Source organism: Struthio camelus, chromosome 2, assembly GCF_040807025.1.
Source record: "Struthio camelus isolate bStrCam1 chromosome 2, bStrCam1.hap1, whole genome shotgun sequence".
Lineage (NCBI taxonomy): Eukaryota > Metazoa > Chordata > Aves > Struthioniformes > Struthionidae > Struthio > Struthio camelus.
Window position 1 is genome coordinate 166706236 of NC_090943.1, and position 24641 is coordinate 166730876.

A 24641-nucleotide genomic window follows, 5' to 3' on the forward strand; every position below is an offset into this window, starting at 1 on the left:
GACAGTAGAATATGATAGAAATATATAAAAACTCAAGTAGTATAAATAAGATGAAAAGGGCAAAAATTATTCACTATCACAATTAAAGAATTAAGGATCACTAGGGGAAACTGTTAGACAACAGGATTAAAACAAAGATGATATTTTTTTACTCTGCATATGACTATATTGGGCAGTTCACTGCTGCAAAATGTTAGAGGCCAAATGTATAAATGAGCTACAAAAGAATTAGCCCAATACCGGACAGCAGTCCCCTTGCAGCTTTTGAATAAGATTATCTGGACCCAACCATCTTCTATGGATACCTGGTCTGGTTATGACTAGAGAGGTATATTGAGGAAAAGATCACATTACATTTGCTCCGTCTTTGATGCTTTATTCCGTAAAAATCCGCTAGTGACTAGGGGAAGACAGGACAATGGACTCCTCAAACGTTTAATCTAAGCAGTCTCATTAAGAGAAAAACTTCAGTTTCAAGCAAGAAACTTCCCAATAAACTTCATTTGCCCCTTTTTACATTTGTCTACCTTGTCTTTTATTAAATTTCCTTCCTCTTCAGGTTTTATGATAGCCTATTTCTTTCACATTGGATTTTGTTTGATCTTGTAAAGGACATTCTCTCCCCTTGTTTGGATAACTATAAGGGAAAAGAGCATGTAAGAAATCTCCATGTATTTTCTCCCCTTAGGAGTGAGAAACATATTCTTTCATAAATAATTCAGTCCTGCTGGGACAGGTACCTGCTTCTCTCCATCCGGGTTCATCACATAGGGCCAGAAAAATTCTACGTTTAGTTCAGAGTGAAGACTTAACAGTCAGAATTTTGTCTTTTACTGAAATATGAATCTCCATGAGGAATAATTTCCCTTCCTGGAGTCACTCTGGATAAACAGCATTGTGAGTGAGTGGAGAAATGTGCCAGATTATCTTCTTCAGGAAAAGAAAAAAAAAAAAAAGAAAAAGGAAAAAGAAAAAAGGAAAAGAAGAAAAAATGGCAAACTAAGTTTCTCAAAAGTATTTAAAAAGTACAGGAAGCCAAAGGTTAATGATCTAGCGAAGCTCTTAACCTATTTTTCTAATCAAGCTGATCTCCCTTTTTCAAATTAAAAAATGACGCAGTACCATCAACGGTGATTTCTCCTTCGTTCGGAGGCTTTCAGCTCAACCCAGCTTTGTACCAAATGGGTTTCTTAATGGTGGCAAATGTCATCCCACACAATAATCCTCTCCCTGACTCTTCACAGCCAGAGTCAGATGGAGGGAGGAAATGAGTTATCATTCAGCCTCTCACTTATTGCTTCTGAAATGGAGCATAGCAACTCAGTGCCAGGTGCTTTCCAGCACAGGGAGTTTGTTTCCACTTTTCCTGAGTTTTTCACTTCCACAGTGTGCATGTACTATCTCCCAGCAAGGCTGGAACCATCACACCAGTCAAAACAATTCAGTGACTGATTTTAAACAAAAAGCCTGTTTACATGAATAATCATTACTGAGTATGCCCAAATATGAAAAGACTGCTCATAATAGCCACCTATTGTTAGAAGTCAATGCATTATGCATTGTTTGAATTAAATCAGGATCTATATTGCAGTGGATTAATCTAGCCGGTGTCTTGTGGATTTTTTTTTTCTTCTTTCTTTGCAACCCATCTGCCAACTACAATAGGTTGTAATTTTGTTGAGCTTTTTATGCTGAAAAGTTATTAATACCAGATGTTCATTTCTTGGAGTACTCCAAACACAAAACATGTCATAATGAAAACCAAAACGTTAACAATTACATGTCCGAACTCAGCGGATTAAAGTTCTCATTAAAATTCTTGGGTATGATCTATGTTTAATGCATTAACTCTTTTTTTTTTCCATCAAGGGAGGCCTGAGGCAAGCTAAGTTTTGTTTTGCTTGAGGGAGAAAGGAAATGTATTCGCATCTCTAGCATTGTTCTTTCTCTATGTTGTGTCAAAAATACCATGAAAATGATAGACTTCTGGGGAGGACAAGGAAAATATATAGCTGAGGGGTTCTTAGCTAGGATTCTGAGATAAACATTGCTGTACAGGACCACATTCAACGCCTTTTTAGCTGAGGTCAGCTTTACATTCCAATGAACAAGTAACCCATTGAAGAGAAAAGAATAAGGATAATAAAAAAGAAGAAAATTCAATCCTTAAAAAGAGAGACAGTTTTATCAGAGAAGATAGGCAAAAGACTAGATCTTCAGCTGCTATAAACTGGTGCAGCTGCATTATTAATTCTGGAGGAGCCTCTCCTTTCATAGCTTATCTCTCCCCATTTGTTTTGTTGAAAGGCATTGTTAGGTTTCTGAGGACCAGCTTTTGGGGAGTTTAGGCTAGTTTGCTAACTTCCAGTGAAAGACTCCAGTTCATACTATTAAGAGAGGACTATTGCATTCGGGAGATCTTTTGCAACGGATTTATAAGGCCAACAGCAGGGAGGGAATAAGTCACGGCAGTCAAGCCAGGCCAAAAATGACCACTGAAGGGATACTCATACCCGATTTGAGAGTATAGAAGCCCCAGTGTCATAGCTTTCCACTTCTAAACTGCTTTCCAAGTCCAGCTCTGCTCCACAGGTCAAGAAGTGAGCGGATAGAGGAATAAATAATGGAAACTTTGAAGGAGTCTAGAAAGAGGGATATGTGTGTTCTTGCACAGGGCAGCAAGGTGAGACAGTGGCACAGCAGTCAGGCAATTTCCCTAACAGGGGTGTTTCAGCCACATCAGTTTTCACGTTGGGTTATTGAATCATTTTCTAAACATGTGCTGATGATTAATCTATCTTGGTTTTACAGAACCAAAATAGGACCAATTGGACCCATTAAAACCAAGACCAACATAGAACCAAAATGGATCAGTTAAATACTATAAAGGCTGGACTATACTGGTGAGATGCTGCTATTTTGGCTTGCTAACAGTGAAGTCTAGAGAAAACTAGCTTTTACCACCGCATAATAAAGTAAGTTAAACCTGCCAAATCAATTTGTATCAGCCATGCAAGCTTTTTTTACTGATTAAAAATTATTTCTGTCTTTTAGATCTTGCAAGCATACATACAAGGAAGCATCTTGGAAGATGAACTATACTCTGAAAGCAAAAGATTGTTTTCAGTTGGTAATTTATTCAGTTTAGCTTTATATAGTAATAATGCTATTTTAGAAAGCAAACAACCTGACATACTGCAAGAACAAATTTTCAGGCACTATTCTTTCCTCTGGTTCATGCACTGTTGCTTACTTCTCTTTTCCGTGGATATCTGCCGAATAATCTCCATTCATTCAGTGCACAGAGCTCCATTAACATCAGTGAAAATTTCCCTCTTGGAATAAGTTCAATATTAGCGATAGATGCACTTCAATAACTTCTCTGCACTTTGGATAAACTCTGCAAAGGTCAGATGTTTATCTGAAGCTTATCAGACTCACCCAAGCCTTTGGAGCTTACTAAATACCATCAGTTGAAGCTTTCTTTAAAAGCTGATGGAACTTCCTAATCTGGACCTGACCAGAAATACCACAAGTAAAGCTTTTCCAGCAGAATTTTTGCTTTCATTCCAAGTTCAAAAGCACACAATAATGAAACAACTAGTTATTTCATACCCACAAAAAATCCTTTATGAAATTTGGTTATAAGCATGGATAAGGAAGTTGGAGGAGGCAAAGGATGTTATAAGGAAAATATTTCTCAATCTAAACTAATTTAGCTATCCTTCTACTGGATCTCAACAGAAATATCTAACAAGATTGGATTATTTTCCAAAAGTGATATCGGCTGCATCTCTGTTCCTTTCTAATCGATATTAAGTTATCCTAAAATGATTTATTCCTGCTCTTTCTCTATTTACCCTCTGCTTCCTTCCATCTAAGCATGTGTGCATGTCTGTGTATGCATACATATATATATTTATAAAATATCTCTTCTAAAGAAATTTTTTCCCCCTCTCTAAGATATTTAAGCAGCAGTTTTCTAGGTCCTCTGAATTTACAGGCAGACTATGGGAAAATATTTGCCTCCAGTAAGGTTATTTCTTGCCATTCATAATCTTTTCTGCTGTCGAAATAGTATTCCTTCTTTTTGAACAAGATGAAAAGGAATAAAGTAAAGATTCAGACTGAAATGATGCAATTTGCAATATTAAATGAACAATGGTGGTAATTAAGTGCATATCTGCAGAGTTGACTTTCTAAGATGGTAGAAAAAAGAAGTCAAAAAGACCCTCTTTCTGAATTCCTTTTCACCTTCAATTCTATCAAACCGCCCCTTTCTCCGCATCTAATCTTACTGCATGCACATCTACTTATATGTCCCTTCCCTACCTTAGTCTTCTTCCTCTAGCTATCTTAAATTGTATCACAATATCATGCAATGCAGGATCCTAATCAAGTTCTTCTGTTTCAGTAGGGTTTTGTTTTGTTTTGTTTTGTTCTCTTTCCTTCTTCATATAGTTGTTTGACTTTTATAACATATGAATTTCTGGCATGCAAAATGGCTGTTGCATTTCATCCATGTGGCAGGAGAAATAAAGGCCACATGGCTCACCAGGTCGAGCCACTGTCAGCTCTCTAGTCTTCTGCCCGTTAAGCCTGAGGGTCGTGCTCCAGTGTCACAAAATTATTTTCAGAGACATCTAAGAGCAATCAGTGCCATCATGAACCTCCCTTGTTATTCAAGGATCAGTTTTGCTAAAATTCTAAAATTCCTGGGAAATACAATCACAAGTTATGGAAGTAAAGGAAACCAAAGAGAGGTGAGGCTTGTATATTCATTTATGCATAGTGCAGGCAGTCTTAGGGGAAGCTGAAAGAAATGGTAGCCCATCATGCAGTTATAACCCCCTATTTATGACATTTCTGCCTAATTTGCACGGGATGTGGATTTGGTCCCAGATCTCGCCTCTAGGGAGCCTGGATCTGTCGTGCTGGCTATAAGACTTCTTGCCTTCCTTTCACAATATATCAGTTCGATCTTTGCTCACAGGTGGGCTAACAGCCCTCAAGGTCTGCAGATGATCAAACGGAGCTGTCTTTATCTCTGACCCATATGTATTTTTGCCTTTATTTCTTGCATGAAAACGTACCCACACTATACAGTTTATGATGGATATATGTAGCCTACTGAGTCCTTAATGACAGAACGAGGTCATCTTTCCTGCCTTTGCGGAGAAAGCATGAAACTAATTTTGTGATATTTCTCAGAAGGTTCTTTTTTTGTCTTTTTTTTTTTTTCTTCATAGGGCCAAGATGACCCTCCTGCAAGATGTTACAGGCTATGGCAGTCATTTTCATCAAAAGTCGTTAGTCATCTTTCTAGTCGTCTTTCTTGCTTGTATCGCTATGGAAAAGTCAGAAGGTACACAAAAGTACAGTATTTCGTACGTTAAGACTGTTCATGGCTTTCAAGGCCAAGTTTCTTACTCTAAGTGGCTGGGCCAAAAGTAGGTGATCTAATGAAAAGCTATTCTATGTCCAAAGTCACAGCCCAGAGATGAATACTTTCAGTTCAGTAGGTCCTCCCCACCCTGGTTTTTGATGTCTGTGGGCTTTCTTGTTCAGAGTAGTATAAAGAACCAGTCCCCAGTACCTTTGAGCAGGCCCCCAAAAAGGCTTAGCAGGAGCTACTTGAATGTCATCAGAAGGACTGTCGTCAGCATTTGTATCCTTACCATAGTTAGCAACGAAGCAAAGAGCACAGTTTAGTCCCCGCAGTGTACAAAGGACATCGATAAACTATTAAAAAAACGCACCGAAGCACAACTGAAATGATAAAGGGATCACAGAACATCGTGTGTGAGGAGCTATTATAGAGTCTGGAAATGAAGAGTTTTAAGGAGAGGAGTGGGAGAGAGAGTACTTTGTGGTCTCAGCACTAATGCATAATAAATAGAAAATGTGTATACTGTGGTATCACGCCGTAAGCATTTTTCATTCTCTCTGCACAGGATGCCAGGCTGTGAAGAATCTGGCTTGTGTTAATTGTTTGTACAATGGTGGGAAAGTACTTTAGAATTTAATTGTGACTTAATCAATGAGGTTCTCTAGAGATTTCTCTAAAAATCTATGACACTTAATAGAGAAAAAGTTTATTCCCTGTAGAATGCCTGAGTCATCCTATGGAATTCAATAGCAGTGATCTAATCTCTATTAAGTTCTAGATGATTGTTTCAAGTAAACAACAAACTATTGAATGCTTGCAATTTTCTATTAAATTCTACACAATTTCCTGCAAGCAAATGCTTTAAAGCGTGAAGCAGGAAGCAGAAAGGTTTTACGTGATTTTACAAGATGTTAACAATGTATTTCAACGAACAATTTCTAAAACTGGAGTGCAGACAAGGCAATGATGACTTCAAAAGGTAAATTGGTTAAATTGAAGCCCTTATTCACCTCAATAAAATTCTGCTAATCTAGATGTAATTGTTATCCATTTTCGTAATTTAGACAAACCTGAAGGACTGGAAGGTTAATTTTTCTATTCCATTTTTCCCTTCTAGTGATTTGGGGGTTGGCAGGGGGGAGGCTAAGTTTTATTTTTGTTTTTTACTGATATTGAGGTCTACCTGCATGATCCTCTTCTTCCCATAATCTTGATCTTACAATTACTTTTTAAATTTTATTTTAATATCTATATATTTTTTTTTCATTTTAATTCTTTTTCTTGCTTCTTTTCTATCTTTATTTGTAAACTGGGTAGCTACAGGAATGGCAACTAGTTCAAGCATAGGCATAGCGTGAGGGTGTTATCGCTTAGCACAAATGTTTCTCTGACAAGGTCTGCTATTTGGGGAAAACTGGATTCCACCTTCCTATAAACAAAAAAGGTTTAGAGCTTTGATTTCAGTCTGCCTTACTGCAGATTTGCTGTGCAGAACTGCATCCAGATACAGTCCATTTGGATGAACTAAATCATATAAAGGCACAAGGTGCTACCCCTTAATAAACCATAACAATAAATTAATCGGTAGCGTTGCTTGCTAAAAATTTTGATGAATGTTTGACGAATATTTGACAATGTTTGACCAATTCTGCTGCCCCAGATAGCATTCTCCAAATCATTCCTTGACAGTCCTAGGCAGTGAGGGTTAGCACAGGGCAGGGGTTGTTCCCAAAAACAGTTTAAAGGCAACCATCCTCTTTTGGAAGGTGAGAGATTAGGAGAAGGATGCAAGCTATGCTGTAGCAGCTGGCTGCAAGGTCAGATAGCATGACCTGATAATCTTTGTGGATTTTTTGTTATTTGGGGTTTTTTTTTAGTGGTTACTTAGAGATGTCTAAAGGCCTGTTCTTCTTACAGTCATAGAGTATAGAGGCTGAAAGGGAAATTATAGCACCTCAGGCTAGAGGAAATGAAGTGATGAAACAGCTGAACTGGGCCATCACCTCTCCCACACCATGTTTTCCTCCTTCATTCCCAGGAAGGCTGTTTCCTGTGTATCCCAACCCACTAGAAAACGGCTAAGTCAAATCTGGAGACCTATCGAGCTTGTGGGATCAGTCTGAATTTACAAATGAGGGCTCAATAAATCATGTGGGTACCAACCTGGAGTCCCGTGTAGGAGACCCCATCTCCACGAGGGAAAGAGGCAAACCGGAGGGGGTTGAGTCAGGGCTGAGAAACCCCATCGCTGTGGGGTTTCCCACACTCGGGTAGTGTAGCAAACCCCCCCGAGCGCTCACACTTCTGCCTTGACGGTGATCCAGGCGTGTACCCACAGCATTACCCTGTTCTGGGGACTGTCCTGAAGAGTGAAGTTCCCCAGGACGCGCTTCCAGCCCTGGCAAAATAAGACCAGCCTTTGAGGAGTTTGGGACTGGAGGGTCAGGAAAGAGGAAGAAAGAAACTACAATGGTTTGTTTCTCTTCAAAACTCCCAAACTCCTCCCAGACTCCAATTTCCACCGGAAGATCAAGAGCAGGATGATGCAAGCCTTAGAAATAGATAGAAATGCAAGAACCAGCTTCAGTAACATCTGTTAACTAGTGTTGGGTGTATAGAAACACATGCGGCCTCTCCGTCTTACTCGTAGTATGTAGGATGAGTAGCTATTGAAGTACACTTAAATCCTGCTGCAAAAATTTACTTTGGGATCATCTCCGGTAAATCTATTTCTTTTCTGACTCATACAGTGAGACATTGCTGCAGTTAATATTTGACTTCCAAAGGGACGTTTAATTCTATACAGAAGAAAGACAACCATTTCCTACCTGCCTTTTTTTTTTATTTTTTACCAGTTTGAATTCTTAGACTAAATTACATTGCAGAGTCAATGTGGATAGCTTTCAGAGTACAAGATTTCCACTCCTGTTCTTCATCTCACTTCTCTTTCTGCTAAGTTTGTCCTGATAAGTAAAGGCTTGCAACCATACAGTGAGATGCACACGCTAACTTATTTTCCTGCACTGAGCAGCTCAGACCCCTGGCTGCAGCAAAATAAACAACATCAATTAAATTATTTCCTCTTATGTCACACTGTAAACTTCATAAACATGTAAATTCAAAAATCTCCATAAACACTTTAGTATTATGAATCACTGCAGGGTATCACAGCTGGTTACCTGCAAAAATTGTGTCTGGAACTGGGTTCATCATTTATAGGCAGGCAGCAGATGTTAAAGGGAAAGTGCTTCATATAATTATCCTGAACATAAAATAAAGCAAGAGAAGCAGCGAGAAATATAGCCAGCACTTGACTTTGTTTGCATCTACTTGGTACAATTTCAGGGGTCTGAATTTTGTTAGCAGATCTATACATGCATCTGTATATACATCTATATACATATACACATATTTATATGTATATATCCATGCATCTAGATATACATGATCTATACTTACACAATCTATACTTGTATCTATACATACATCTACTGGCTGGATCAGATCAGCTTTTCCTTAGTTTTGGCTCTGACAGTGACTCAGAACTGAAAATCTTTCACATATACTAAGGAAACTAAAAAGCTGCTACTAACACTCTTGCCTAGAACTACTACTGAGTTAAATAAATATGCAGTACTCTATGGCTATTATGATCATATAAGAGTTCTCAAAAGAGACGATGGTAGCTGGGTGCCTAAATGCCACTGCAAATAAATCGTGTTTTCAAGTTTCACAGGCTCTATTTAGCATCCAGGCTCATATATTTAAAAGGGCCCCAATGCAAGATGATTTATTGTGCTACCTGCCAGACATCTGGATCTCTGACCCAACAACGGCAAGATTTGTATCCTGCTACACCAGCTTGTAATCATGCTCTCTGTCACGTCTTAGGTCAGGTCACAGGGGTTTTTATATAACAGTCCGGCTACCCAGGGCTCAGCCTGTGGAAGCTGTGACCCATCAAATGGTTTCTCCTATGCATCTCATCTTTGCTCAAAGTCAGTAGTGGAACGGCTTCTTTAGCTGTGTATGTCGACTACAGCGCTCCCTGGAAATTGCCTGCAGCCTTCCATGGGCTGCAAGGCACCACCGACTCCAGCGGGACAAAGGAATTCACCTTCTCATTGTTGGGACCTGCGTCTATTTGCTTGTTCCATCTTTATATTCCTTCCTCCCACGAGCTCCTGCTAGGCAACAAACGCTTTTTAACAACTGAACTGATGGTTTTTCCTCCAGAAGAAGAAAAATCCTGGAAAATGAAATTATTAATAAAGATGTTTCATGAAATAGTTGTAAAAAATGTGCATGACCACTCTAAATTTGACCTGGCAATATCTTATTCTGTGGCTTAGTTTTATTGCATAATGCTTAAGGATTCTGAGATATGCACCCAAAATAAAGTGTTGAATAAAATGAATAGATAACTGTCCAGACATTTAAAAGACACGTTTTAGAAAAGGACCATATCTAGTAGGAATAAGTGGATACCAATGGCAACAAGGGACTCAGAAATGTGAAAGCTTCATGTAACTGCTCTTTATCAGTAAAAGTGTCAGACAGAGCAATTGCATTTTAACCTGACCTACTTTTTCCACTGTCAGCTGCGGGGTGTGGGGAAGATTTAGGTCAGGTATTTATGAGTTGAAACAATAAGTGACACGAGGGGGAAAAATATCCACTCATGCTATAATAAAAAAATCTGATGATATTCTGCATTAAAAAAACATTATATATTATGATAAATAAACCATGCTTGGAGACTCTGAGGGATAGTAGGGCATTTATTGGTTCTAATATTCACTGATTTTGGCTGATGAAGTCCCAGGCCAAATGTTTGTAGAGTGAAATTTCCAATTGTCTGCTAGCAGTTTAGCTCGGCATTTCTCCAGTTTGCCAACAGCGACCTTTTCTTCCACTCTGTTGACGTGTTTAGGTTTGCCTGCAAGAGATATGGGTCCCACTTGCTGATTCCCATAACTGGGAAATTTGCAATTCCACGACAGAATAACAGCAGCAGCAGCGTATAAACAGTGCTAAGGGTTGCAACTTCAGCGCAGACACAATGGCAAGTCTCAGTTAAGGACCACTGTGCACCACCCTCAAAGACAATAATTCACAAAACCAGAGGCCGATCGCCAACCCCTCTGTACGTAGGGGAGCCTTAAAGAGTGCAAGCGTACCTTGTAAACCAGCGACAGTATTTGCAGCGTATAGGCCAGATCTTCAGCTTCTGCAGATAATAATTTTTCCCTGAAAGCGGACTGTGCTCGTTAATATAGTCCATACCTTTTTTCTCTGATTTTGTCTAACCCATTCATTTCTAATGTATCTACAACATACATCTGTGTATATATAGTAGGTGTAAAATGAAGATAATTTTTTGCTATTGGTACCTATTTGGTTCTCCTGAGTCATTTTAGGTGACGGCTCTTTTTCTTGCTGGGTCTTTTTTTTCCCATGTTACTCTTTACAGAATCCTATCCAAAAAAACCCATGAATTTAACGGACCATCCTAAAACATGAAGTTGACTCTATAACTTTTGACTTCTGCTTTCCAATTAGAGGGAAACAACACAGACAGCTTTATTTCCCAGTCACCTAACAATTTCACTTTGTAAAAAATGAAAATCATGATATCTACTGAACTTAGCCATGATGTTTAGAGGATGAGAGCACCATGGCTTGCCTCTCTCACCGAATGGCAGAGAAGAGCTCACTGACAACATGAGCGTTACAGAAATGACTCTAATGTCTTTGCTTCATGAAGAAAGGAAATTAGACTGAGGAACATCCTTCTTTTCTGAATGAAATGTCGTTCCCCACTCCCGCCTCTTCTTAGCTCTACCCAGTGACAGCTCAACTGTTGTCTTTCACTTGATGTCATTAAGTCAACTTTCCCTTGCTCAGCCTTAAGGGCTAGCTTTCCTATATTTTGTTTCAAAACAAAAATGTTCATCCTTTCTGTGATGCATGGAGGAACTCTTCACCCCTTACCCCTACTCTCCTTCAAACCCCTTCTTAAAACTCTTCTTTCCAGCAATGTGCACAAAAATTTGGTATACCCTAAAGCTTGTTCATTTTTTCCACCTATATCTATTGACCTAATAAAAGATACTGGTTTTCCTCAAGAAGCCGTATCTCATTCACACTATTCTTGATAATGCCTGACCTACTGATGCATGCCATCATGCTGACTTGATATAATAAATTTTGTGTCATTGTTTATTGCAGCCCCCCATTTCTGAGTCTGCAGCCCTTCGTTGTCTCTTGGCTTGTAATTGCATGAGTTACAGATAGTACAGGAACTATTTTTTGCTCAATGTAGGGAGCTTTACTCAGAGGAGTCATGCCTCATAAATTTGGAGCATATGTGTTAAAACAGCAACAATAAAAAATGTATTGTCCTCATTCCCTCTATCCTTTCTATTACTTATTTTATTAAATAGAAAATCTAATGAACTGGGACCGGTTCTTCCTTCCCAAAGAAAAATCATATTCATTCATCATCCCTATGGCCTCTGTTGTTCTCAAAGAAAGAAAAAAACATGAATCTTCTTTTATCTAAATAAATAGAAAGAACTTTCTCCCGGCAACTAAAATACCTGCAAGGCACCAGAAAACACCTTTCCTTTAGCATCTCTTGATCCACAGGATTCTGTCCCCTGAGAGGCGTGGACTTCAAAGCTGCCTGTGGCTTTTATTTTATTTTTGATCTTTGCTCTGTCATAACTGTTTTCATTCTTGACCTTAGTCGTCATCTTCTTACATTAAGATCTCATTATTCTTGTTGATCTTCTTCTTTTTTTGGAAAGTGTTTATAGTATGGCCTCATAGTAGATGACCGCTGATCTTCATAGAGCAGAAAAAAAAGTAAAGTAGTAAAGCCTGGACTAATAACAGTAGACTTTGAAAAACTCTGCTGAGTACAGTCAATAAAATCTGAGTTAATATAAGATTTCCTGCTGCATGGATATTAATGATGGAAAGACATGTGGCACATACACTGTGATTTGCTACAGCTGGTAATAACATCAGTTTTTAATACTACTAGTTTTCCAAAACGGTTCTTTAAAAAGACAGTAACAAGTCATTTCTCATCTGGGAATGGTACAAAACACACACAATAGGCCTGGGCCACTTTATAGATAACTTCCTTTTTTTCATTATTACTTTTTAAAGGAGAGCTTTTGCATTTTGGATCTTGATCACACTGATATTTTGTGGGTTTTTTTTCCCTCCATTATACTGAAATGACACTTTGCAAAACAGCAGATTAAAAATATGTTTCTAAATTCCAGAGTCACTGTTTACAGTTCATGGAGATTTGATATTTTTATACACATGCATATACATATATATATATATAAATACATATATATATATATATATATATATATACACACACACACACACATACACACATACACATATTTATACACATACATATAAGGAGGAAGATACTCTGAAGTCAGTAATCACGTGAATTAAAATGTGAAGTCCATCCCATTTACCACATAAAAGATTATACAGTACAGGCAGAAAGTCATTTATGTTTAATATTTACATTTACACTCTGAAATTAAGGCTTGTTCCCTCTGAAACTCTTTTTGACTAGTAAAAAAAAGTATTGACTAGTAAAAAAAAGTATTCAGTTGCCTGCCTTCAGAAATATATCCAGGAAGCTTTATCCTTATTTGCATAAAACTTGAAGTTTTACATAAACTTTACTTTTATCCTATGAAATTGCAGAGAAATATCTTCAAATAGTTCCTAATATTGTCTTTAATACTATTCCTATAATACAAAGGTCCTAATACTATCTTTAATACTATTCTTATAATACAAAGTCAGTAACAAGTAACCACTTTTCACCTTTGTAAAGTACTTTGAATGTGGAAACAGCACGACAGGTGCTACACATTACTATTAAAAAGCACATAGTAATTAAAAGAAGAATGATAGCATTGCCCACAAGGCAAAAGTGCTAAATAAATATTTATTTTTCTCAATGCTAATAAGCTCACAGAAGCAAAAAGATTTGCATAATTAGCTGGACCTAGTCAACACTAATATGAACGAGAGTCTCCCTCTGCCTTTCTGGTTGGGCTATTTAAAGGTATTTCCGAGTCTGACACAACCTTCTGGTTAATGACCCTATGATCACTTTGTGGAGGGTGATTGGGATCCTAAATATAAAGCATTCAGGAGTTTTAGTCACTTTTAAGGGGAACTTGGAGCAACAAGCTTAAGCCCACAAATGATGCTACTAAATACTGTTATCTTTTCAGATGTTGATGCAGTTCTTATCTACAGTCTGCTTAGAAACAAGAAAACAGGCATATCCACCTCTCCATCCCTAAATATATCCCTAAATATATGTCCATGCCTAATTTGCTTAGCCTGCTGTGGAGGAAATGAATGATATCTGTCCTTTGTATAACATGGTTAGAAGACTTACTAGGAAGTAGAAAGACTGGACTCTAGGTCCTTCGTGAGCCCACCACTGCCTTTTCCCTGTATATAGTCACTAAGCTTGAAGTACTTTCCCCACGACTTGGTAAAGGTGGTGTGTAACATCTGAAAAGACAAGATTTAGGGGTTAAACGGGAAGGCAGAAAAAATGAATCTTGACTTTACCTTATAGCGTGTTGGTCAGGCTGTTCAGCTGAGACGGAAAAGGACTAACTAACTTTATCCAACTATTATCTTGCTCTATCTAGATAATAGTTGGATAAAAAGTATAGAAATAATCCAGAGGATGGCAAAAACAATATCAGCAGGGTCCTAAGTAAGGTACAATGATCTGCACCCTGAAAGGCGTACGTGGATTCAGATTTCCTAGAGGTTGGTGAGGTCAGAGGACAGCTGTCTCTGGCAATTTTGCTGTTGGCTTATTTAGGCTTCCTATGGCTGTTATGAACCATAAAACAGGAGCCTAACTCTTCCCTCTGCACAGGGAGCTTGAGCACTTCATCCATCATTACGAATTCCTGTATGCCTTGGCACTTTCATTTCACACTTTGCTTCACTGGGTATCACAATATTTAGGACTCTTTGGTGAAGGTTTGCCACCAGTTGTCTTCAAGTTCTTAATTCTGCTCGGCAGATCAGGAGTAATGTGCTTAAATACTTTGTGGATCTAAGTCCTTGTCCTGTGTTCCTATTTTTCTGTTGGGAGATAGTCTAACTTGGAAAGTCAGATTTTTTTGACCAAATGTGCACATCATATCTTGGTAGCCTAGACACATTTCCCCTAATTTTAGGAATATAACTCAAGAGGTGAAGTTAGAAAATTAATTGCGTAGGTTTGTCATAAAACCATGTAGAGAGATGGCACCTGCTGAAGGCTTTTCAATTTGATGCTGCTCGCGTTTTGGGGGGAATTCATGGTTAATGAATGATAGCCCAAGTCTTTCTTGAGGTGGCCTTGATTTTGGTTGCTTGTAGTACGGGAAAGCCATCTGTGTCATGTGTTTTCTGTACAATGATTAACAGCTCTGAAAAGAGTCAAGTCTGTATTAGCACGTAAGCTGGTTGGCAATGGATCCTTAAGAGTTCCGATAGAGAGTAGTTTATCAAAAATATAACTTTTGAAATGATGAATGATTGCCTGCCAATAAGGCATTCCCTCTACAGGTCTAGTATTAGGGATTCTTCCCTGACCACTAACACTTTTCTCTGTGAGATAAGTTTTGTTTTAACAGTTAGCATATTATCTTACTTTCACATAATCTGTTATTTTAATTGTGCAGCATCCCCCGAGTCTCACTGAGGGCAGGCACTTTATCAATAAAATGATAATTATAGAAACTTAACGAGGCCAGTCAGGAAACACAAAGAACCCTGATCCACTTGTCAGAAAAGCATAGATAATTTAGTGCAACTCAGCCCATTTCCAGACCGCAGTCGGATAACCCCGCGTTCCTTAAATCACCCCATGGCAGCCCAGAGACTTCATTCCTAACCGCTGACATCCCAGTTTCAGCTTCGGAGCTATCATCAGCAGGGCAAAGGACAAGATTTCCGTCATTGCTTGCAACATTCCCTTGACCACTTTTCTTTTAATAGTAAGAAAGCAATATACTAGTTTTCTTCTTACATTGTAGAATTTTAGGAAGAGGGGTTTGATTTTTGAGCCTTCCCAGCAGAGCATTCCCACTTGAATCTGAATCCTGCCAGATACTTATGGACAATTTCCGTTTGAAACACAGGGCCACAGTGATAAGAAAAATAATACATATTTCCATCTCTGTATAGCCTGCTCACTGAACAGTCTGAGCTCCTCAGAGTCACTAATCTATTACCCTCATCCCAACAGCGAGTAGTAGTAATGTGCCATAATCCCTATTTTCAAGGCATAATCAGGAGTAGGGACTCACCTCTGGGACCACACCAGAAATCTGTGAGAAACTAAGGATCTCCACATCTTACACTAAATCTTTTTTAGCAAGCACTGAATCACAGTACAAATCTCCTAAAACACAAACACGGAGCGCTGAGGGGCAACTGAAGCTGCGTTGCTCTGGCCATATTGTTTTTCCTGTCTAACAGGCAGAGCAACGCCAAAGAGCTGGAGCTTTGTTAGCAAGCTGAGGTTCAGAATCCAACCTATTTTCTCAGGCACGCCACTTCTCCACCCAGATATGACCTCTTTGTATATTGTACTCTCAGTAACAAAGTTACAGGCCTGACCCTTCTCCCTGGTACAAAGGACAATGTGTGCGTGTTCATCTTGTGGATTCTGCCCATACAGGCTCCCTTCACCTCACTGTGTGGGACCACAGAAACCTCAAGCTCTTCGTCGTACGACGTGTGAAGCCTCCAGAGTGAAAGCGAGCATCAGAAGGGAGGAGGACCGACAAAGGGATTTAAAGTGCAAGAAAGAATATGAAGGCCACTGCAAAGCACTGGTGGTGAAGGACCTTCTCCTAACCACTGCGGAGATATCTGCTTCAGCAGCCCGACTTCACAGGCAGGCAGCGAGCGAGAAGAGCGCTCAAGACAGTCTGTTCTCCTGCCTCTGCCCTTCCTAGGTATCACACCACAACTATTAAAAGGAGAGAAGAAAAAACCAATTTAAGCAGCCTTAACACATTTTTTCAGACACTTCTTAATGGCATCTTCAGCAATTACATTTTACTGAAAGTAAAAGATAAGCTGACACAGTTTCCAATATGCCCCTTCATTTTCCTTTTCCCTTGTGCTGGCAAGTTTTGACAAGTCACAGCTGTTGGTCGAGGATACTGAAAAGGGAGAAGGAGATAATATGCAAATCTACTCAGCAGTATGGAACAGTGAAATGAAGCACATTTCATTTACATTTTAAAATAAAGTACGTCTTTAGGAGTGGGTTACATTTATGTAGGTTTGATTGCTTGCTTTCTCGTCTTTCGAGCTTTCCTAATATAGGGTGTTTTTGTGGTTGTAGTTATCACTTGTTAGTTTGTTTTTTTGTTCATCCCATGCCTCTTACCGTACAAAATAATTAAAGCTTGACTTTAGGATCTCTTTCCCTAAATACAGTGTATAACGTACCACGTAAAACTTTCCAATTGGAAATTTACAATTATAATTGTGAGCTCACTGCAGACCTCCAGGGAAGGATTTATATTGAATGTAAAATAGATATTTTTTTCCTAAATGGATTGAGTATGGAAGTGCATTCCTGAAATACCTTGGACTTAAAGAGACATGATCTCATAGGATCTGATTTACTTAGGCCAGGGAAACTGTAATAAAATTAAAAAAAAAGTAAAAATCTTTCCCCACATAATTTACTATGTTTATTTCATAAATGAAAGAAATACTTTTCAATACCTAGTCTCTCACCTGAAGGGAGGCAAGAAAGCCAGTACTTTGGTAACATCTTCATTACATACTTTTAGTGACTTCCCTAGCCAGCAAAGAAATCAGTTCAAGTGCCTGCTACCAGCTCTGGTAACCAAATTATCAGTCACTTTTAACCTTAAAAATGTTTATAAAGATTACTGACTTCAAAACACTGTTGAGGTCGGTATTCTTTCTGATTGATTTCTTTCGGAGTCTGGAGTGGGAATAGGAATAGTGATGGTGTGTCAACAAGTGACGGATGCTCTTCTGAAAGGCAAGATCTATGCCAAATTTCCTTGAGTGTATGTCGCTTCCTCCTAGGTTTACTCGCACAACAAGTGAACTAGATACTAACCTTTGTTTTCCTTTACCATAGTTACAGCGGATATCTGCTGTTTGCTTATCTGTAATATTTTTACTGTTGTAAATGGAAGCAATTTGCTTATTCTCTAATAAGTTAATACCTTTTAAAGTACCTACTTATTTTAAATACATGAATAAATAATTAGTAATATTAACCAGTGGTCAAACGAGTTCAAAGACATTTGGCACCGAACCTGCATTTTGGAATGGTGTCAGTCACCTTTCTTAATAGAAAGAGTTTTGTATCTTGGTAAAGATATAAAAACAAAGACAGAGCCCACATTTTTGGTCTGAAAAATTTTAGGAGGATGGCATTTTGTTTTATTTTGTTTTGTTTTGTTTTATTTTATCTCATTTGTGCCTTGTTTGAAACCTACAAGGACCTTTGGGGAAAAAAAAAGCCCAACAAAAACAGCAGCTAATTAGTGCAATCCATATTTCAGGAGCCACAGCACCCAAGAAATAGAAAATAATATACATATCAGGATATATATGTCAGTTATTGAGCTGAGAATGCCAGCACTTATTTAACCTTGGAAACAATGACTATTTCTTAGTAAGGAATGAGATATCTTGTGGAAAATGGGAATAGGATTCTAACTTACAGGAAAGAAGGCAGAGATTCCCAAGTCAAAATCCAAAACATTTATCCAAATGCATTTTTCTTCCTGTAATGCATGTTTCTAACTCTGCATTCCAGGCCAGTTTACTAGTAAATGGAATAGTAATGATCTCTGAACTTCTTTATTACTCTTCATATGCAAGTTTCTGCATCTTTCTTTTTTGCTTCCTTGTTATTTCTCTATTTTTCAAAACAATCTTTCTGATAACCTTAGCAATCCATATCTTCCCTTTCATCAGAACGCAGATTGTCTGTAGTACAATTAAACTATAATGGAATGACAGGGACTGAATATTAATGAGAAGTGATAAATGTGGGTATTGGGAGACAAAAATCTCATTTTTGTTATACAGGATTAAAGTTGGAGTAAGTTTCTCAATTGACAATGACTGAGGCACTTCTCATTTTTTTTAAATATGTGCCAAAATATTATTTCTGCTAATCACCACATTAGCTCCATGCATCTCCTCTATATCACTTGTCATAGCAGGAAAAGCTAAATAACATGTTCTCAGCCCTGGAATAAAAATATTTTGAAAATACATTTCTGAAGCTCTTCTGATATGGCCAAAAATATTTTATTCCTAATAAACATGAAAGAGAACAGTTCACATAACTGCTAGAGGAGGTATTTGTTTTGTTTTGTTTTGTTTTATCTGGAACTGGGAGATCCACAATCAAATCTCTCCTTTTTTCTGAAAAGACTTTGAAACCACATTATCCAGTTGCTATAATCTTACCCGGCATTCTCGGTATCTGCTTCTGAATTTATTCTATATTCAACCCTTTTAAATATTCACTAGACTAAGTACTACAACACAAATGTGCCTTTTGGGTGTACTGTTGGCCAGGATACAGTCATTCCCTCTCTCAGTGACTTTCTGCCTATCTGATCTCACATCTTGGCTAAGCACGCTAAAAGCTAGGCATAAATGAAGATATTTCTGCTTCCTGCGTTATGGGAATTTAATTCTTTGAGGAGGGTGGTTTTGATTTTTCTTGTTGTTTTTTGTTTCTTTGTAAATGTCTATTTCAGGTATACCAATATCCTTCAAAACTTTCTAATTTGTTTTCATCCTTTTTCAAAAATAGCATATTTTCTATTTTTCTAGAATTATTCAGTGAGTTTAAACTGAATCCTGCAGTTTCTGAAATTACTTTTTTATTTTTTTTACTAAATAGATGTTTTATCAAAACCATTGTTTTTTTCTCTCCATTTCTATGCAGATGAATTAGCTGTTTGTGCTTTTCGTTGCACATAAGGGAGAAACAAATGAAACTGAAAGGCTCTAAACATTAAAAATAATTAAAAACAAACAAAAAATTGAAGTGGTTTACAGGTAAACTGATTCACAAAGGAAATTATGCAATAACATCCAAAAGGAGATTAAACTTTTATGGCTCAAATCCTTAGGTACATATATTTACTCATTCCATCACAAAGAACGAATAAATGCAGCTCATTTTAACACACTATTTATTACCAACTTGTGGCAAAATAAATGCTATTCTATAAAAAAAAAATATCTCTGTGGGTTACAATATATATTAATCTGGGAGCACAGGATTTTTTTTAATATATATAAAACAAACTGAGGATATCATTAGTTTATTTATGGAAACTTGATTATGCATAGGAGACCAGATGAGAATATTCCTATTTTTTTTTTTGTCACTGGTAACTCTAAGTGAAAACAATCAAATATTAGAATGGTTTAATCAGACAGCCAGATGATTTATTTGGAAAGAGTTAAGGAAGTCCTTATGTATCTGTAATGCATTTACTACATTCTCCTCTATCGGTCGAGTTCTCCATTTAGACTGGATATCTGAAGCAAGGGACTTCAATTTCCCCTCCTTAATAGCCACTGCACTGCATCGTGGAAAAATCCTGGCCATAGCTCACGTTGAGACCTGTCCTTGCCTGGGAAGTCCAACCAAATGGAAGCGTGGATGCACTAGGTGCCTGAAGCATAGCACTCGGGTAGCACTACATGAACTGTATGGGGAGCATAACAACAAGTTCTAAATTTGCAATTATATATATATATATATATTTTTTTACAGCAACAAAATTTATAGAAATCAGATTCTATCTGAAAGCACTTGATTTGAATTGTTTTAAGCAGAAACCAGGCACTGTTCTAATGGTTTATCTTTGATAAGCCTTTATGAATAGCTTAGAAAATTTTCAGTCTCTGCTGGTAATTGCAAATATTGTGCCACATCCTCATTAGTTTAGAGTGTAATCCCTGCAAATTCTTTTTAGAATGAAAGAAGTCTAAGAGATACCTCCAAACAAAAATTCAGATCTTAGATGGTCTAAATAGCTTCTAGAAATATATGTAGTCTTCATCTAGTTCAGAGGGAGCACAGAAGGACTTACGCCCTATGCTCCAAACTTAAAGAATCACTTACAGATTTAAATTTAAATCAGATGAAATCTAATTAAATCCACCACAATTTAAAAGCATGATTTTAGTTATTTATTCTACACTGTTCCTGAATGCTATGTTACACCCTGTTGACATATCTCTTCTGAAACCCTAGAATTGGAACTTTTCAGTTCTTCTTGACATATTTTCTTAACCCTGCTCCATCTTCACTCCTAATGTCAGTGATTAGTCAGACCTCAAACTATATGTTACACGAGAAGCTAAAAAGCATTCTTTCTCCTATGCAGGTTAAAAAAGAAAGTTAAATAAAGCTTTCTACCCTCTGCATGACAGATTTTTTGCGTGCTTAAGTGTAGTAGTAGGGAACCTTTAAAAATAATAAGCTTATTTTTTCACACAGTAAGCCCATTTTGGACCTCATGCCGAAAGATATTTTGGAAACTAACAATTTACATAATTTCTAACCTGTGGATGCTACTGCCAAGATATACAATGGTCCTACTGAAATTTGGATGTCTTTGAAAAGCCTAACTCACTCTTGCATTCGGAATGGCTCATTCAGTGCTTCAGAGAACTATGGTATCATGCGAATGTGAACTTGGACTGATATTTTCCAAATGCAGAGCTAATCAGATTGGCAACAACCCTGCAGTTATTTCCATTAGCTGTCTCCTGATGGCCTATGTACTTAGTCTGGAAGTGCCAGGCCCGTACAAGGACACAGTAGAAGTTTCAAATTATTTGGCAGTGCTAAAACCAATCTTGAGCACCGTTGAACAAGGCTAATGCATTAGCATGAACAATTAATGACTCTTCTTTTAGCAGAGCTGACTTCTCCTCTGTTAGGACGGAGATACGAGTGGGACAGCTTTGAGAAGACATCCATATTTGTTCATAGGGAAAGCTGTCTCTCTCACTGGCACTGATGTCACATAAAAGTTTATAAAAATAAAGAATATAAACTTTAAAAGGTTCCTGTTTATTGAATGCAACACCAACATACTAACTATTGTCATTGGAAAGAGAGCTCAAATGGGTGTTGCAAAACTGCCTTTAGGCTGCAGAGATTGCATTAATCAGACAACAATCCCAGGAGGATCCCTGGCAGTTAGTCCACAGTTCTTACAGAATGGTGTAAAATGTGTTTTACCTCTGAAAGGGACTTTCTGAGTCATACTAAAGTCATAGATGCAGGAGATAAAACAACTGCTGATTAGAAAACTAGGGTTATGGTAAGAAAAAACATTCAGTCCCAGAATGGACAACATAAAATTGTACAAAGCCATGGAGAGGCTGTATAATGCAATAAGTCGTGGCAGGCACAGCACGGATGCCAGGAGTGTTGTGTAGTAAGAGATTCTATTTAATAGCAGCTCTATTTGTAATCAAACACTACACAGACCCCTTTTGAGCAGGGACTACTTACTGCCTGATCTGTCTCGTGGACTCCAGAGTCTTCTGCGAAAAGTGGTGGGTGGTTCCTACTGCCTGGTGACAAATAGAAAGCACAAAGATACAACGCAGATCTAATCTGAGATGTTTTCTACTTCTAAGGACACCTACCTGTGTAGAGATGATCGCCAAAGCAGTCAGGTCTCTGGTGGTTTCCACCATGTTGAAGTCATAACCGTGCCACACACTTCAGCTCTTCACATAGGGAAAGTGAGGCTATTTAGAGAGTCATATCGTTGCCAAAGGACAGGTATAACTTAGTTATAGGGGCTGTGAATTTGCAAATCCCCTTGAAATTAAAATGTTTGTATAAAAAATAAAAGTAAAAGGAATAGAAGGGGTCTCTTCAATAACATCTTTCATTCAGTCTCAAACTATGGAAAAATTTGGCAACTGAAAGCATACTTTTTGAGTCCTCTTTCCCACTCCCAAACTCTTGTGCTTTTAGAATGATTACAGAAATGGAATATGATGCTGCATGAGGAAAAAATCTTATTAGTTGTGTTTTGATTTTCAGACCAGAGTGAAACATTACCTTCTGTTTTCTTTCATTTCTAGCTTTCTCATGTGCAAACAGTCACAGTAACTTAGCTCTGGCTACGTATGTGGCAGTGGATGTTTTGGATATATAATTCCTCCTTTTTTCCCTCTCTGGAGCAAAGAAAACCTCCAAGGTTAGGTCAGCCCAGCAGTTTCACTGAACTGTTAGTGAGGAGACAGTCTGAGGCTACTGGACCAGAGAATGCCTGGGCTGTGCTCCCACAGCCCACACAGTGGAGCCTGCTTTGCTCCTGAGCTCTGTGGAGGAATGGAAATATGGTCTTCATTAAAGGTCCCTTTCCACTCAAATTATGCAAGAATCGATCTAGTGCCATGAATTCATATCTTGAGTGACTAAAGATAACTGTGAAAGCCAGCATCAGCTAATCTGCTATTAAAGACAGGAGGAAAAATGCAAAATATTATAAAGAGAGATGAGCTAATTAGTACATATGGATTGTTTTCCTGGAAATGATCTCAAGGGAATGTAAACAAAAGAATCATGTCATTATTTTCATACCCCAGCTTAAGGTTTCTGCATGACAGGTTATGGATGATTAACAACTAAGAGGAAGGTGGTCCAGCTATTAAGTTATGTGCTTGCAGAAGCTATGCAGAAGCTTAATGAGACTTGCTCTAGAAGTAAGGATAAATTACATTAACTTGAGTAGGTCTTGATTTCTCACACAGGTTTGGTCACTCCTTAGCCTGTTTCTGAGGTATGGACACAGCATAACGAGATGTCTGAAAATGTGCCTAACAGAGCTCAGTGCAGTATGAGATCCACAAAGCTCAGCCTAGGTCAACAAATGATCCTCTGACCTTTGTTTCTATGAAAATGTAGCTCGTGCACCAGGTGTTCAATCATCTAAAAGTTTCTGTGCACTGTCTATAAGAGTAACCTCATGCCCACGCTCAAGCACAGATACATTGACTCCGTTGTTTACTTTCAGGAGTCTGCTCATGGTCAATCCTACTGCCCTGGAGAAGGCTCAAATGGGGAAAAAAAACCTAGCAATACCCTTTCCTTAGGACATGCAAGGCTATACCTACCTGCGCTATCAGTGAACTCCAGCATCTTTTCTCTGACATGCCTACTGCCTGGTAACACATCAGTCTTGCAATGAAATCACGTGCCTTACATCACGGTCATTCACACCTTGACTCAAATGGCACCTACCACTGGGGTGAACAGGATTTCTAAGCAGAAAAAAACAGAATTAAAGTACAGGTTTCCTAAAGAAGCAAAATAGACACACAGAGCTGAGTCCTGAGAGGGCTTCAGGCTCCCCCAAAGACCAGTTAGCTTAATTGAAAGGATTGTGTGGATTTTGCAAGCAAGCAAGGTTTGAGATGTGAATTCACCATCTCTCTGCTAATCAGACTTTTTTTGACCCAGTGATTCTGGAATTCACTGATTACTTTCAAAAACATTAATCAGCTGAGTATAAACCCTAAAGATAGTATAATACTTTTTTTTTTTTTTTTTTTTAAGTGGTGGCTTAGTACGGTAAAGATCCTATTCTGGGGTCTACTGAGGGAAATGGGGAGAGAATTCAGCCCTTATCCATTCTGCTAATCTGGCCAGGAGATGAGAAAGCTGCCAGCTAGCCACGTATGGCCACTAAATATATGTAGCTCTGAATTACTCACAGTCTTACTGCCAGTTAAACAGCTGGTGGGTCAAAACAACCTGTGTAGAGGGTGTGAAAGAAAACAGTACAGCAGTACTCAGCATGTCTGGGGAGATCAGAGGGAATTTGAAGAGGGTACGCTGGCATCATAAAGTCTTAGGGAAGACTGGACGGTATTAGAGTAAGGAATCACAGAGAATTTCTGAGCAAGCAAAACAATTGCCGCAGAGTGGGGAACTAGGGTTTACCACAGGAAAGGTTGGTCATCAGGACTGTAGGACATAAATTTGTAGAAAATTAAGCTTCACTAGCTCCAAAACTCACAAAACCATTTGTTCAAGAGGTATTATGGAGTGTTAAATACAAACTTGGAAAGCTGTTATTCCTTCACACTTTGTGCATCTTTCCCTGATTGT